Genomic DNA, 13705 nt, shown 5'->3' with positions numbered 1-13705 from the left:
CATTTTAATATTCTTTACATACCTTGCAAGAGTCATGTTGGCAAAACAAAAAATTTATATGTCATTCTCTTATTAACAATCATTTGATAAAAATTCCCCAATTGTTGGGAGGATGTTCCACACTTGTCAGGTTATATAAAAACTTCTTCACAACCTGCCTCAACTTACCTTTTCAAACTCACCACTATCCCCCACTCCAATCATATATGCTAAAATTCATCCATAATGATCTAATCATGGATCCTTTAAGTTGGCTGCTGAATAGGAGTCAAGGGGGACAAGATATGGCTATTAAGAAAGAGAGCTTTGCAGTTGAACCAATGTGAACTGAATCCCCAGTCTACCACTTACTGATGGAATAACCTATGTACCACTCTGAGACCCCATTTCTCCTTGTCTCAAAAAGGTCATCATCATAACTACATAGGATGTGTTAGCTATTATAATCCTCCTCCTCATCAGGTGTACTTATATCCACTACTTAATATACAGTAAATTATCAAAGTAACACTTTGGGCCAGGAATGGTGGCTCACGCCTATAATCCTGGCACTCTGGGAGGCCAAGGCAGAGGCAGGCAGATCAACTGAGCTCGAGACCAGCCTAGGCAACATGGTGAATCCCATCTCTACAAAAAATACAAAAAAATTAGCTGGGCCTGATGACGTGTGCCTGTAGTCCCAGCTACTGGGGAGGCTGAGGTGGCAGGATGGCTTGAGCCCGGGGGGCAGAGGTTACAGTGAGTTGAGATCACACCACTGCACTCCAGCCTGGGCCACAGAGCCAGACCCTGTCTCAAAAAAACAACAACAAAAAAAGAAACATTTTATAGAAATATATTGTTAGTTTAGGTGTTATCCTGAAAGCTTGTATCCATTACTCTCTGCATTTCTTGAAATGGCAATTTAGGAAGACACTTGAAATAGGTTTGTAGCAATTAAGGAATGTACTTTCTAGGTTTTCATCGTACCCACTTTTCTAGACCAGTGACTTAGTAATTAAGGGAGTACAGAACTTTCTTATAACATATATTTTATTATTTTAGGTACTATGTGTTATATCTCCAAATAAGCTTTTGAGTACAGAAATTTCACCTTATCCTTCTTAACATTGCTATATTACCTAGCCTGACACTAGATCCATGGTAGATCTTCAATAAATATTGAGGTCAGAGTCAGTCAATAGGCTAAAGATAGCTAATCCCCAAGATAAATACCAAACCTTAGAGGGAAGTGTTTGTGATTTTTTTTAAATAAGGATTACACTTTATACAAGGCAAAAAATCATTTTACAATTTCTTTTCTCGTGCTACACAAAACAAAATGCAAATTAGCGTGAACCATCGTCATACAAGTTAAAATTGGGCTTAGAGCAATTAAGCATTTTAATTATAATGTTAATAATCACAGCTTATAACATGGAGGCCTTATTTCTCCAGGCTATCTGAATTACTTGATACCAATAGATATGCACAGTGCTTATAAAAATGTTGACTAATATTTGCCTTTCCAGCTGACTGCAAGTGAAAAAGTCTGTGAGGATGGCCTCTAGTTGGAGACCATCTCACAATGCCTCTTTAGGAAAACGTTGTTCCCGTCCAATATCCTGTCTCTATAAATTTGAAAATGTTTCCTCTGATAGCCAAGCTTTGAGGATTTAAGAAATCATGCCCCAAAGTTACTCAGCTTCTTCAGTAAAATTCACAACTATTTACTGAGCGCCTATAGATATAGCTAACAACTATTAGCAGTTACTCATGCCAGCCACTATTCTAAGCACTTACACGTACTAACTCATTTAATCCTTACAGTGACCCCATAAGGTAGGTGCTACTATTCCATTTTACAGGCATGACAACTGAGGCTTGGAGAGAAAAATTCACTTGCTCACGATTATACCATAATGAGGGGATACAGCTAGGATTTTCACAGAAGCTGTCCATTCCCAGAATCTCTGCTGTCAACCATGCTACCATACAGGCTCGCATAAAATAGAATACAGTAAGCGCTAAGAGTTTTAGACAATGCCTTCAGAAAGTAAAGGAAGGAGAAAGTACTTCCTATTAAAGGTTCAGGGAAGATATCAAGGAGAAGAGTGGGCAGGACTCTGACTGGCAGAGATGGTACAGGCACGACATGCATTCTAGGCAGAAGCCCCCGGCGAGCAAAGCTACATAGCCGCGGAGTCAGGGAATGGGGTGAAATGGATGAGGAGTTTCATGCAACCAGTGATGCAGGAGAAGATACAGGTATAGATTCTTCAGGTGCCACTGGAGATGCTTTTGGGCCTTAACCACTAGGTTGTGAAAAGCCCCTCAAGTTTCTCAACAAGGTACCATGAGTAGACATATTCTTTGGAAAGATTAAAATTTTTTTACAACCTTAGAATTTTTTTTTCTCTGATCATTTACTTACTATTCAAATAATCTACTATGCATATGAATCTAAAAATCAAGAACTTCTCAATTGGGAGAACTAATGGACTAAAACTAACAGGATGAAATTTAATAGGAAGAAATATGAAGTGCAGAAACTTCAGTATATGTTAAGGATGATTTTTTTCCTGGCACGAATACAGGTCATGTGAAAAAACTAGAGATGTTGGCCAACTAAAAGGTCAGTGCAACCCAACAGCAGTACATAAATGCCAATAAAACTAACCGGATGTTAAGTGGCAAAGAAGTATACAAGTATATCACACGAAAAGGAGAGATGATTGTCCTAAATCCAGCAAAACTGGAATTCAGCTCCAGGCACCGTATTTAAAGGAGAATGTTAATAGGAATTACTTCAGAATGCATGGCCAAAGTCAGACTGTCAAGAAGTCATGCTATGTGGGAAAATGCTGAAAGCACTGGAGAAATATAGAAGGCTCCAGGGATGCAGGATCACAGTCTTCAAAAATTTCAAGAACTGTCTTGGGAAAGAACAATCTATGTAGGCTCAAGATTCAGAAATAGAACCAATGGGCGGATAATACAGTGAATGAATCAAGTAATACTAAAGGCCAGCTCTCCGTTAGAGGTATTTACCTAGTAGCCAACAGAGACTACAGGCTAGCCAAGGAGACAGAAGAATGCATCTAAAAAGAATCCTCACCTTGCTGAGTACGGGAGTGTGCAAATATTAAAGGAAGCATATTGACAACACAGTCTTTAGTGTGAGGGGGGTGGTGAGAGTGCTTTAAGGAAAGGGACGTGGTGTGGAAATTGAGCTGGACTTTGACAGATGGATCAGTTTACAAATCCGAAGTGGTCACGTAATAGCCAAAAAACCCAGATTACTGAGAATCCACTTAGGGCTTAAGAACATATAATAAGTCTCGGCCGGGCGCGGTGGCTCAAGCCTGTAATCCCAGCACTTTGGGAGGCCGAGACGGGCGGATCACAAGGTCAGGAGATCGAGACCATCCTGGGTAACACAGTGAAACCCCGTCTCTACTAAAAATACAAAAACTTAGCCGGGCGAGGTGGCAGGCGCCTGTAGTCCCAGCTACTCGGGAGGCTGAGGCAGGAGAATGGCGTGAACCCAGGAGGCGGAGCTTGCAGTGAGCTGAGATCCGGCCACTGCACTCCAGCCTGGGTGACAGAGCGAGACTCCGCCTCAAAAAAAAAAAAAAAAAAAAAAAAAAAAAGAACATATAATAAGTCTCTGTAATACATTCTTTCTCAAACTTCTGCAGTTCATAAGAAGAAATGTGTGTGATTCCTTTCCTTTCTGTAATCACAACAGTACCCTCTGCACACATACACACACACTCCCCCATGATATGTATATATTAATAGAAGAGAAGAATAAGTACCATCTTCTCCTTCAAGAGAAGAGTCGGAAAAGGAAGTAAAAATGGTTTGAGAACAGAGCACATAAGAGCCCCATTAATTAGGAGGAATAGCCTCCTTAGACTGTGCAAAGTCCTGCAGCTACTTCTACCAAAACCTCAGAGTTTTTCTACCACCTAATGACTGAAAAACACAGAGAGCACACTTTGTCATCCATTCTGCATTGTCTGGGAAAGTGCCCAGATCCTGGAGGCAAACAGACTTTGGTCCTCATTCTTGCCCTGAGGCTTAGCTGTATAAACTTGAGCAAAACACTTAACCTCACTGTGCCTCGGTTTCCTTATCTGTATGTTATGGATAATCACTTCCGCCTGGAGTTTTTTGAAGATGAATGAAACGATATTTGTAAAATGCCTTCACACTGAAGGGTGCTGAATAAACAGTAGCACTTAGGGTGCATATGTAGAAGTTTTATTTTGAAATGGGCCCCAAAATGTATGCCCTGCCTTATGAGTAAGGCAGGAGCTGACTCTAAATGAATAACCAGGCAAGACCAAGAGTTCAGATCTCAGGCACAGCCAACAAGGTGCAAGCAAATGGATTTATTCAGCAGTTTCAAACTAGGCTGAATTATGATACTTGTTCAAATAAAAATGTGGATAGAAGACCAGGATTTCAAAGGGATAAATTCAGAGCAGCTCTGGTTTAATCATGGATGAGGATCCAGAGGCCACTCAGTTTCTCTGCTTTCTACTCTGGAACCCTCATCCCCACCTCCTGTGCTTCCCCAAGCCACGTGAGAAAGCTCCCATGTCAAGTGTTTCATCTCCCGTCTTACCTCCAGCATTCCATAATTCCACTTCCACCATTACCACAAAAACCTACAGATTTCCAGCCATAGATGCCTTGAAACCTCAGGCACCTCTGATACTTTGAAAATTACATCACTTGAAAAGTTTTAAGATGGGTTTGTATAATACTTTTAAAAATTATAACATGACTGTTCTTTTCTCTCTCTCTCTCTTTTTGGAGACAGGTCTCATGCTGTTGCCCAGGCTGGAGTGCAGTGGTGTGATAACAGCTCACTGCAGCCTTGACCTCCCAGGTTCAAGCAATCCTCCCACCTCAGCCTCTCATAGTAGCTGGGACCACAAGGGCATACCATCACGCTCTGCTAATTTTTGTGGGTTTTGTAGAGACGAGGTTTTGCCATGTTGCCCAGGCTGGTCTTGAACTCCTGGGTTCAAGCCATCCACCTGCTTCCAGCTCCCAGAGTGCTGGGATTAGTGGCATTAGCCACCGCACCTGGCTGTGTTTGTATAATATTGATTTCCGCTTACTTCTGTGTCATAGATTAGAAAGCAGTGTGAAGAGATTGAAAGTTCTTATTGGTAAAGGATAGCCACAGACGCGTCTAATTAAAAAAGAGAGTATGCTTTACGGTGCTTTGTTTTGCTCTGTTAAAAAAAAAAAAAAAAGCAACAGCAGCCATGAGAGATGGAACAAATGATAAATCCTGTAGTATTTTAACAAAAAGATACTAGAAGACTCATACCTTCTGAATAATTCAGGGTTGGCAAAGCATGAACTGGAAGACAATGTGTAATATGCTATTATTTTAAAAGAATTGTTTGACATGAACATGTCTATGTGTCTCTATTTTCGTTATATTTGCTCTGAAGCACCTGCCTTGAATATTTCTAAGTTACTGCAGATGTTCTACTCAAGCATTGCAGACACTGGTCAGCTCTTGGGCTTTCCTGCAAACTGCCCTGTGGTTACCAGCTCCACATCTTCAGCATTCCTTTCCAAGTTTATGAAAGCACTATTTGGAATGAGCTCTGCAAACTGTAGAACAGCAAGAAAAACAGGGCAAAAAATCTTGATCACCATCTTCTTACTCTGGAAGTTTCAGATAGCTAAATACCACTTTAGTATATAAATAACTGAAATAGTATGCCTTCTAGACATCTTTTTAAGCAAAATAATTAAAAAAAAGACTGTTCATTTCCCAGTGGTGATTTTTGTGAAGCACTCAGTCGGACTCTTGGGAAGCCTAAGCTAGTGTGATCTGTAGCTAAGCAAGAAATAGCCTTTCCATGTCTGGCCCCAATTTTACCATGTATCTTCATAAAAAAAAAGAAAAAAGTTTACATTTTCATGTTCATTTATTTAAATATATCTGACAAGTAGAGAATCGCTTAAGCTAATCTTCATAGCTAACAGAGACAGCTATGTTTACTCTGCTCCCTTCCCTGAGTTTGTTTGGTAAGTGAGATTACCAAAAAAAACTATCATTTGTCACTTAAGTCACCCAACAATGAATGCCCATCTAATTAGCATTTACCTTGTCCAAATACCCCTCTCAATACCCTTTTTCCCCTCTTTTTTTTTTTTTTTTTTTTTTTTTAAAAGAGGGAGTCTCATTCGGTCGCCCAGGCTGGAGTACAGTGGTGCGATCTCAGCTCACTGCAGCCTCCGCCTCCTGGGTTCAAGCAATTCTCCTGCCTCAGCCTCCTGAGTAGCTGGGATTACAGGCGTCCACCACCACACCCAGCTAATTTTTATATTTTTAGTAGAGGCGGGGTTTCGCTATGTTGGCCAGGCTGGTCTCGAACTCCTGACCTCAGGTGATCCGCCGACCTCAGCCTCCCAAAGTGCTGAAATTACAGGCGTGAGCCACCGTGCCCGGCCCCTTTTTCCCCTCTTAAATGATCCACAGGCTTCTACATCACTAAGAAACAATTCTCTTTTTCTCAGTCTCTCCTTTCATCTGTTTAGGTGAGTGCCTGGGGTGATTGTTGCAATTTTCTTGATGCAATCCTCTATCTAAGAACGGTCTTACCGCCAGCAGCACGGCACCTTCAGGGAGAGTTGAATGGCTGTGATACTCAAGCCGGTGGCCAGCTGCTGCACCAAGCCTTTACTGTATTAGTACTGTACATCTTGACTGAACTGTTTTCATTCTCCACTTTTGGAAAATCTCCACATTCAGTCTGTGTTTACGTCAGCAGCACTGGTTCAAAACACCACCGCTGGGGTTTGAAACAGGCATTAAAACACATTCCTGCACATGGCTCATCTGGAGTCAGGAGGAGGCCTTCCAGTAAATCCTTACTTCACTTTGTCATTCTACTTATCGTAGAAAGGTATTGATTTCCTTTTAGCTCATCTCAGGGGCTATTTTAGCTCATCTCAGGGGCTATATTGTTATTTTTTTTCCTAAAACTTCAGCCAGAAACTTGTCTTTAGAACCTTGTATTACTGTGCCCATTGTCTTCAGGATTCCTTATCAGTAAAAGTTTCTACTTGCTTGGGCAGGCTAAGTGTTGTTCGTTTTCCCACTGTTTTTCCCCACTGCAGCTTTAATATCATAAAAATGAAGTCCTTTGTTTGTATTTTCAAATCTAAACATGAGTCCTATCTTGTTAAACTTGTCTTTAATTAGTGCAGCTGATCTTCAATTAATCCCTTGGCTCAGAGTTTAACAAGGGCCTCACAAAATTTGTCTGTAAAAGACAGGCACACGTACAAAGTGGGCATGGGAGAGGAGCAGTAATTATACATAGCAGCTATCAAAAAGAAACCACAGAATGTGAAACAATTTCTAAATATCATGCAAATTCATTATTACTTAGGAGATTTAAAGTCAAAGAAAGTCTCCCTATTTAGTAATCATCATCAAAGCATGTGTAAAATTGTATTACTTTCACAAATGAACACATCCAGCGAATGTCACATCCGAAGCATCACGTGGCCTATCATTGCCCTTGCTTTTGCTTACACCACCTGAAATCGGAGGTAAAATTAAAAACAAACAAACAAAAAGCTCTCACCCCTTCCTCCCCACACTATGAAAACAAGCAATATTTCATCGAAGGCTTCCTTAACACACTCTAAACCAATCTAAAAAGTTCAACAGAGTCAAAGAAGACTTGACTTTTGAATACAAAATGCTCTAGTAAAAACACTTAAGAACAATAAGGAAACTATAAACACAGCTTTGTAAATATAAAAGATGACACTGCTCAAGTAAAAGGAATCCATAATGCTCTGATGCAGGTGATTGGAATCTAATTGTAAAAAGCAAATTCACATAAACAGCAAGACCACCTCTCTTAATGCTCCTCCTCTCCAACCAAACCCAACACAAAGGACAAGAACAAGAACAAAAATGAAATAGAAGACAAACAAGGAGTCATTGACAACGTAGCTGTATATATGACAATGCTTTACAAATTAAACATGAAAAGAGGTTAATCGATATTATGGAAGCCTTTCTGGGAAGAGCACACATTTGTATTTCCCGAAGAAGAGCCTCTGCGTGCTATTGATCAGACTAATTAGGTCCTTGGTTTTGAGACTACACTAACACAGGTGCTAATTAATCTCTAAGAAGGTGCTTAAGGGAGGGGTAGATAGAGGCCACAGAAAGATCAGAAGAAATGGATAGATGCAGGTCACACAAATCCCCCAGCAAACCTCTTTCCTGTAGAACTCCTTCCCCACCCATCCATCTCCTGTTGGACCAGGGCCACACACAGCCACTTCTGGTGGGTGCCCTCTGTCCCAGCGCTGACAGCAAGAGGAAAGGCTTAGTAAGTCTGCCTACAGACGTGCATTAATTCCATTAAAGAATAGAATAGCTTGCTTGGCTAATGAGCTCTATCTACCTCAGTAGATTTTTCTAAAATTAGGTAATTAACTGGAAAGATTGGGTTAAAGTCTCCAGCACACAAACAGAAATAGGAATTAAAAGACTTCTAAGCAATTCATTTTTACCTATCTATTAAGAACACATTTTAACTAGTCCTCTCAAATTACTGACAGGACTTAACTTCTATATTTGAGGTTTAAAAATCCATATCCATACCACAAAAAAATCTGCTTTGATAGGTTAAAAAATGGCAATTTACTATCGATATGACACACCTATAAACTAATAATAAAACTATAAGCCCCTAAAAATAGTTTAAAAAGAAAATAAGCTATCACAGCTATCTGTGCCTTCCTTTCTCTTTTAAATAAAAGAAAGACCCAGTCTGCAGAAAGAAGTCTGTGGCTGAAGTTATTAAGAAGTGCTTAGAACCTTACCTTTTAGCAGGTTAAAAATCTCAGGGATGATATTCTGGAGGAAGACCCACAAAACCCCTCTGCAAGGGTGTCTCCCCATGGTCCAAAGGCAGGGAAGCCATCCCCAACTCACATTCAGCACCCCACACACATTAAAGTTGCTTCAACCAGAACAGGACAGTGCTGACCGCCTCCAGCCCTGCAGGGCCAGAAACAAAGAGCAATGGAGTTTCTTCACTAAGCAGAGAACTAATTCCACTGCACAGTAGCTATTTAAGGAGGTGGTGCCTGTGGGACAAATGCTGCCTGGAGCCTTCCTGTTTGTGTCTCAGCTGAAACTTCTATCCATTTCCTAAGGAAGACTGCAAAGTGTAATCAGCCTCAAGAAGGCTGAGATTAATAGAAACCCAAGCAGCATGTGAAGACAATTTTTACAGTTTTTCCTTCCTTCTTTTCTCCACTTAACAAATGTGGAGCTTTATTCAAAAGTCAAAAGCAAAAACCGTAACTGTTGTGATTGCAAAAAGTTTTCCTATTCACAAAAGACTTTTTAACCTGAAATGTAGAGAGGAAAGAATTCATGGATGATTAATTCAATACATATCAAGCAGCAATGCCAAGAAAAACCACGCAACTTATGGTCAGAAGGCAAGGGTCTGATTAAAAAAACTTTGCCATTTACTAGCTTTGAGCCCTTCCAAAATTCACAGATTCTCTTTGGGCCTCAGATTTTCCATCTGAATAAATGGCATTAATAATACGCACTTTACAAAGCTATTATGAGAACTACGTAAGATGACTGTAAAAGACCCTACACTTGGCCTTCTAAAAAGATCATGCTATCATTATACCGCATTATCTGATTTTCCACCTGCTGTCACACAATATCAGACATTAGTAAAAGGAGCTAATTTATTTCCTCTGTTCTCTCCAAAATTGCATTATGTATGCATCTGTTGCTTGTGTACTGTCTGACTTCCTCACTGGCACCTAGGTCGCAGGTGGAACAGAAACTTCATTTGCTATGCTGATTTACCAGTACCAAGACCTGTTCCTGGCATTTATTAACATACAATAAATATTTGCTAAATGAATGAATGAATAAATGCATAATTTCAGACAAAGTCAAGTACAGCATTCCACACACAGTAAAACTCAAACAAATACATATTTAATTAGTGAATGAATACAGATGCTTCTTGACTTATGGAGTTATGTCCAGATAAAACCATCACAATCCTAGCACTTTGGGAGGCTGAGGCGGGTGGATCACCTGAGGTCAGGAGTTCTAGCACAGCCTAGCCAACATGGTGAAAACCCATCTCTACTAATAACACAAAAATTAGCTGAGTGTGGCGATGCATGCCTATAATCCCAGCTATCTGGGAGGAGTCTGAGGCAGGAGAATTGCTTGAACCCGGGAGGTGCAGGTGGATGTTGCAGTGAGCTGAGATTGTGCCACTGCACTCTAGCATGGGCAACAAGAGCGAAACTCCTTCTCCAAAACAAGAAAAAAGAAAAAAGAAAACCATCACAAATTGAAAATACTGTCAAATAAGTCGAAAATGCATTGAATAAACCCAACCTACAGAGCATCACAGCTCAGCCTAGCCTACCATAAACGTGCTCATTATCTTAAATTATCGTACAGTTGGGTAAAATCCTCTAACATAAAGTTTATTTTATAATAAAGTGTTGAATATCTCATGTAATGTATTCAATACTGTACTGAGAGTGAGAAACAGAATGGTTGAATGGGCACTCAAAGTACGGTCTCTACTGAATACGTATCACTTTTGCACTATTGTAAAGTCAAAAGATTGTAAGTTGAACCATCCTAAGTCAGGAACTGTCTGTACAGTTTTTCTATGGAGAAACATCCCAGGGAACATGCAACGTAGTCAACTTTAAGCCAAGTTGGAGCTCCTGAAAACAAATGTAATAAATACGACCTTACATTCTGTTAGAGCACCCAGTTGAAACATACTATTAAGATGGTTAATGTACAAGTGAACTTCATGAAGTGTGAATATTAGGTACAACATTTAGTATGAATTAATTCACTGAAACAATTTAGCTTAGTTTAAAGTATACCTAAAGTCCTTTTTTGGGCTTGTTTCCCTTAAAAATGAAAACACCCACTGCCCTTTAAGTCCTAGCTTGGTGGCAGTGGGATTCATTAATGGTTTTGTGGGGTTTTTTGGATTTGAGAGGATTTTGTACTGATACATAATATTTTACATATTTATGGGGTACATGTGATATTTTGTTACATGCATAGAATGTGTAATGATCAGCTCGGTATCTGAGGTATCTACTACTTTGAATTTTATCATTTCTATGTTTCCTCTCTTCCAGCTAGTCACCCGAATATGCTGTTGAACAGCAGTCCTAACCTTCTATCTAACTACATAAAGAGCATTATCCAGACAAGGAAAATGACACGTGTTCTCTTGTTGTTGTTAAGATCCAACTACTAATATTTAACATAAAAACGTACTGGGCAACAGGATAGTCTCAAGGATTGGAAACAACATATGGTATTTAGTGTTGGGCCTTCACATTATTGCTTGAATCCAGTTCAGGTCACTAGGGACCACAAATCAATTTCTTGATGAATGTTCATTAATCTATTATGTGTAACGAAGGAAGTGATTTTAGTGGTTATTTGTCCATTTTATAAAATTACCAAGAGATGAAAGATCCCAAATCTCAAAAGATCACGTGAAACATAATTCCCTCTCACTTCTAAGGAGTGCTCTTGCTTTGCTTGTGAAATACGAACCTCCCCATCTCTCTTTTCCTCCCTACCCTCTCTTGGCTCCCACATTTTAGACAGGACAAGAACGATCTTACCACAGATCTTTTTGTGAGCATTAATAATTGAAAATAAAGATTTAGGTCAGGCACAGTGGCTTATAACTGTAACCCTAGCACTTTAGGAGGCTGAGGCATGGGGATTTAATTGAACTCAAGAGTTTGAGACCAGTCTGGGCAACATAGTGAGATACCCCCCTCATCTCTACAAAAAATCTAAAAATTAACGGGGTGTGGTTGTGCACACCCATAGTCCTAGCTATCCAGGAGGCTGGGGCAGGAGGATTGCTTGAGCCCAGGAGAACAAGGCTACAGTAGCCATGATCATACCACTGCACTCCAGCCTGGGTGACAGAGCAAAACCCTGTCTCAAAAATAAAAATAAAACAAAACAAAAAAAGATTTAAAGTTGCTCACTCTGAGTGAAGTCATTTTAGTTCCAAAATACGGAGAAGAGTTTCATAATTATTGAACCTGAAAGTTACACATTGGGGTGGATGAAAAAGAATCTCTAAGAACAGAGTGTGGTCAAATAAAAACAAATGGCTGACTTTCACAAGTCTTCATTCTCTTTATATTTTTCTGAATTCAAGGTTTCAGACACTGGGGCAATGTGGTTCCCCACCCCCTACCTCCCACCTCTTCCCTCTCCCCCTCACTCAGCTGCCCAAGAGCTGGAGGCACTTTTTAATTGAATAATTAAAGATTCTAAAGAAGTCTGATATCGATTTTTTTAACAGCTTCCAGCAGCCAGGCTTTCTCACCTTACAAGTAGCCTCTGGCCTGACAAATACCAGTCTATGCGGAGCAAGAGAGCTCAGCTGTAGAAGGTTATCTGATGCAGCTTAAATGCTGCCTGTGACAAGCACGTTTGACCCCAGGGGAAGGTGGGGATGAATTGTGGAAACTGCCATCCAATAGTCAAGTCTTTTTTCTTCATCTAATGTAAGAACACTTTGGAAGCACCCAGAAGCTCTGACATCCGACCCTGGGGATGCCAATGCACCAGTCAGCTTTTTCCTGTAGAAGTGCTTCATTGTCCAGATTACTGACAGATTTAATCAAGACAGTACTGCATATTTGGTTCACAAACAAAAGGATAACTTCAAGTTACTGATTATAGGGTCTTGTGCTATTTCTATCCTTATTTGAGCCCATATATCATATTTTAATAAATATTTATCTAATGCTACAGAAAACACAAAAATCAGTCTTGTAAGAGAAGATCATTTATGTCCATGACTAAAAGGAACAAATATCATAGAACACATTATCCCAAAGCCTGCAATTACTGCTTATGTACACTTTGCAACAGAATAAAAATGAGTTTTTCCTTGTTGCCATCTGTTGTTTTATAGAAGGATAGCTAATTTCCTATCAGCTAATTCCAGTAACTATGATTTGTTACGAATAAAAATAAGACAAAGTTACCTTGAAAGGAAAATATTCTCGATAAGGAAATATTTTGATGGCAAGTTAATTCTAAGAGTTTAGGGCTATTTGTTTTCCAAAATAAATAATAAAGGAGACATTTCTTCCCCCTTTTCTCTTTCTAAATTGTTGTGCGCAAGCTAATGCTGTGAAGACACAAGATGTGTAAGTACAGGGTTCCTATTTCAATCAATTCATAAACTACAAAGACAGACACAGAAAAAACTATAGTACAAAGGTAGTGTGAAATACAAGACAGAAAGATAGCCTAACATCAGGAATGTGGAGCACGAAATGAAAAGGACATGGGTGCAAATCCTGGCTTTGGCACAACGTAGGTGCATGATCTTGAGCAAATTTCTTAATCTTTCTAAGTCTCACTTTCCTCATGAATAAAACAGAGATCATACCATTACCTACCTCATTGGGTCACAGTGAAAATTAAATGAGTTTATGAATGCAAATCCCTTAACAGAGTTCCTCGCTTTTGGAAGTCCTAAATAAAGAGCATTGATGCAGAAGAAAAAGATTAAAGAAATATTTAAATTGCCATGGACATGCAAAGGAGAAAGAAAATTCACATCCATAAATGAAATGATAGATATGG

General features: G+C 39.7%; 1 protein-coding gene across 6 annotated transcripts in view; it reads right to left on the bottom strand.

The window, feature by feature from the left end:
- Positions 1-13705, bottom strand: part of LOC105478855 (Rho GTPase activating protein 28) — a 240371-nt gene that overhangs the window by 140267 nt on the left and 86399 nt on the right. Inside the window, exon 1 of one of the 6 annotated variants that reach the window (XM_071085642.1) lies at positions 8872-9101. The exons of the other annotated variants lie outside the window; for them this stretch is intronic. The gene's annotated coding sequence lies outside the window, so the exon portion shown is untranslated. Of the gene's footprint in view, positions 1-8871; positions 9102-13705 lie in introns of those variants that run through there. 6 annotated transcript variants of the gene reach the window in all.

Source organism: Macaca nemestrina, chromosome 19 (assembly GCF_043159975.1).
Source record: "Macaca nemestrina isolate mMacNem1 chromosome 19, mMacNem.hap1, whole genome shotgun sequence".
Lineage (NCBI taxonomy): Eukaryota > Metazoa > Chordata > Mammalia > Primates > Cercopithecidae > Macaca > Macaca nemestrina.
This window is presented reverse-complemented; position numbering and strand designations above follow the sequence as displayed.